General features: G+C 40.7%; 1 protein-coding gene across 1 annotated transcript in view; it reads right to left on the bottom strand.

Moving 5' to 3' along the window:
- JAML (junction adhesion molecule like) overlaps positions 1–1,945 on the bottom strand; it is a 35,144-nt gene extending 33,199 nt beyond the window's left edge. The window contains exon 1 of the mRNA XM_019037661.3: positions 1,867–1,945. The gene's annotated coding sequence lies outside the window, so the exon portion shown is untranslated. The remainder of the gene's footprint in view (positions 1–1,866) is intronic.
- Between the last annotated feature and the right edge of the window lie 1,670 nt (positions 1,946–3,615).

Consider the following 3,615-nt stretch of genomic DNA (forward strand, 5'->3'; position numbering starts at 1 on the left):
TGAAAGTTCCTCAAAAAACTACAAATAAAACTACTATATGATCTAGCAATCCCACCACTGGGCATTTATCCAAAGAAAAGGAAATCAGTATATTGAAGAGACATCTGCACTCCCATGTTTACTGCAGCACTTATTACAATAGCCAAGACATAGAATCAATCTAGATGTCCAACAATAGATAAATGGGTAAAGAAAATGTGATATATGTACACAATGAAATATTATTTGGGCATTAAAAAGAATGAAATCCTGTGAGTCACAGTAACATAGATGGACACTGGAAGACATTCTGTAAAGTGAGATAAGCCAGGAACAGAAACTTAAACACTGAATGTACTCACTCATACGTGGAAGCTAAAAACATTGATCTCATAGAAGTAAAAAGTAGAACAGAGGATACTAGAGGGGAAGGGACATAGGGAGAGATTTGTCAAAGGAAACGAAATTACAGCTAGATAGGAAGAATAAGTTCTAGTGTCCTATACCACTTTAAGATGGCTATGGTTAACAATGATATATAGTTTCAAAGAGGTAGAAGGAGGATAGTGAGTGTTCCTAACACAAATAAATGAAAAAAAGTTTGAGATGATGGATACGCTAATTAGCCTGATCCTATCACTATACATTGTATGTATCACAACACCCCTGTGCACCCCATAAATGTGTGTAATTATTATGTGTCAATTTTTTAAAGTTACTAAACAGTGTAGGGGAGTTATTCTCCTTGGCAGTTACTACAGAAAAGACATCTTCAGAAAAGAGACATGCTACAATGAGACTACCATACAAGATGTGAAAGTTACCCCCCAAATTACAATATCATGAGACAAAATAAGGGAGAGCTGCTGTCTCTCAGTGTTTGTCCCTAGTAAGGACAACTAACCACTGAGCAAACGGACAACTGCACAGCCTTCTTTTACTCACAGAGTGTTGTCCACCTGCAGAGCCAAGTCCTCTCAATCTATCTGCACACTGCTGTGCACTTCTAGGCTCTCAGATGTTTTTAGGTCTACAAGTCCATATAACCACTCTAAGCTATGCCTCTTAAAATATGCCCTCATTTTCCATTGTTAAGCCATTGAATACAGACTGGTAGGTCACGTGGCTTCTGTAACACAGTCTAGGTCACATCGGTTAATGGTCTACGTGAATGGGACCCTGGAGGTCCTTACTCCTGCTCCCTTCTTCAGAGTAGGTTATACCTAAACCATCCTGCAACAGCCTTTCCCAAGGTCAGGGCTGTGCTGAGGGTGTAACAAGTATGGACAGTAGCCTAGCTTTCTTGGGAGATTTAAGTCTCGGGCTTCTAAAGGTTAAATATTGGCTTGTCTATAATGGGGAGAAGAAAAACAGTGGTATAACTATGTAAAATGATGGATATATTAATCTGCTTCACCATAGTAAACTTTTTACTATCTACATGCATCCCACAACATCATGTTGTATACCTTAAATATACACAATAAAATTTGTTTAAAAATAAAATTAAAAACTGTCTTCTAAAAAGAAAAACAGTGAAGAAAGAGCTCTGCTGTGAGCTCAAGAACAGCCAGTCACAGCTCCACCTAAACCCACGGGTGACTTAAAAGCTGAAGCCTTGTCATCCTCATTGTCACATACTCTTATTATGATGAAACTTTGCTCCTCTTTTTGCTGAGGAGATTCACCTAAGTTACTCTACACGACAGTAACTGAAACAGCACCCATTAGACTACTTTATGACATCCCCCTGCAGAGATCAAGAGTTCTGCAATCGCAGCTTCACAATCCTGAGAGACTACCAATTCAACCAGCCTTCAGGACTGGCACACTTCTGTGTGAGAAAAGTTCAAAAAATGGCTTAAGAAATTCAAAGCAACTGCTTACCCAAGATGAAGAGTACCCAGGGGAGGCAATGCACTGAAATCTCCCCACAGCTGCAGTCCCCAAGCTCAACTGAAAGACTGCTGCGAGCACTCTAGGTTAGGCTCAGAGCAAACCAAACACGTGCCTTCTGAAGTGGTTGCAGAGATGCAAACAGGAACCTCTAAATCAAGGTTCTCATTTCAGTCATCTGGCCCATTACCCAATTGTTATGTATACTTTCATTCTAAAAAGAGGTGACAAATTCAACCTACTGAGGTGAACCTCACACTCAGACCTCTTCAGGTGCCATCTCCCCTTTTAGATGACAAGCCCTCTGAGGGTAGGAGCTTGAATGGCACCAGGCAAATAGGTGCTGAGAAAGAAATCCATTTCATGCAAACAAAATACAATAAATGTAATATTAACACAAAACCTTCTGTGTTAAAGATACAGCAACCTCTTTTATTTTTCCTCTCAAAACAGAGGTGCAACCTCGCCAGGCAATCACCCAATCCCTGCTTCCAAAGATACGCCTGCCCAGTCCTCCAACTCACCACGTAGACATGAAAGTTTCCTCTGGCCATGTGATATCAGCATTTCCAGAATACAGGCAGCCATTGATTCCCATAGAGAACCTCTTGGGTGACTTGGACATCCTAGATTAGAACTCAAGGTTTCTTCATTTCAAGATACCTCTCAGTCTTAGTCACCACTTCAAAATAGGTGTTCTCAATGTACGCACCTTCAACCTCGGCTAGATTGGCTTGACCTAGGCATGGGCAGACTCATGGAACTTGTCCTGTATCATCTGAAAAGCTGTTGAACGTTTGCTCCCAAGCACTACGCTGCATGGTCCTTGAGAAGTGATGTGCTAGAGAGCCAGCAATCTCCACAGCATAAATATTCCCATCATAGCCTATTTCAAGCTACCAACAGTTTAACAACTGGCTTGCAAAATTCCTAAAAAACTTAATACAGGTTGAGTATCCCTTATCCAATATGCTTGGGACCAGAAATGTTTCAGATTTCATATTTTTTTCAGATTTTAGAATATTTGCCGAATACATACAAGTTGAACGTCCCTAGTCTGAAAATCCAAAATGTTCCAATAAGCATTTCTTTGGAGCATCATGTTGGCACTCAAAGTTACAGATTTTGGAGTTGAAATAGCACCCACTCTTTTGTATTTTCAGATTAGGGATACTCAGCCTGTAATCAGCTCTTGCTATGTAAGCTGGTTCCAGCACACCACGGAATCTCTGCAGGTTCTTGCGGGGGTACAGCTCCGACATGACTGGTTGCACGATGCTGAAAACCACTGTTAAATCAAGTTTAGCCTAAAACTGCCTCCTTACATATTTTAAGTTTGGCCTAAAGGTTTCTCTGTACATCATGAACTATAACGTAAATGGAATAGTATACGGACTCTAGTCTACTCTTGTGCCAGTCACTGAGTTTGGCCAATCGAAGATGGCCAATGATTCAAACTATTCAAATAAGGCAAACACCGAGCTGTAACCAATCCGGCTATTTCTGTACCTCACTTCTGTTTTCTGTACATGACTTTCCTTTTGCTGTCCATAAATCTTCCACCACGTGGCTGCGCTGGAGTCTCTGAGTCCACTCTGGCTCAGGAGACTGCCTGATTCATGAATCATTCTGTGCTCAATTAAACTCTTTTAAATTTAATTCAGCTTTTAATACCACAAACCCCCATCTTTTTCACATGACAACTCCCACCTTTTATGTAGATATGCACACACCAAAAGG

The sequence above is a fragment of the Gorilla gorilla genome, chromosome 9, assembly GCF_029281585.2.
Source record: "Gorilla gorilla gorilla isolate KB3781 chromosome 9, NHGRI_mGorGor1-v2.1_pri, whole genome shotgun sequence".
Lineage (NCBI taxonomy): Eukaryota > Metazoa > Chordata > Mammalia > Primates > Hominidae > Gorilla > Gorilla gorilla.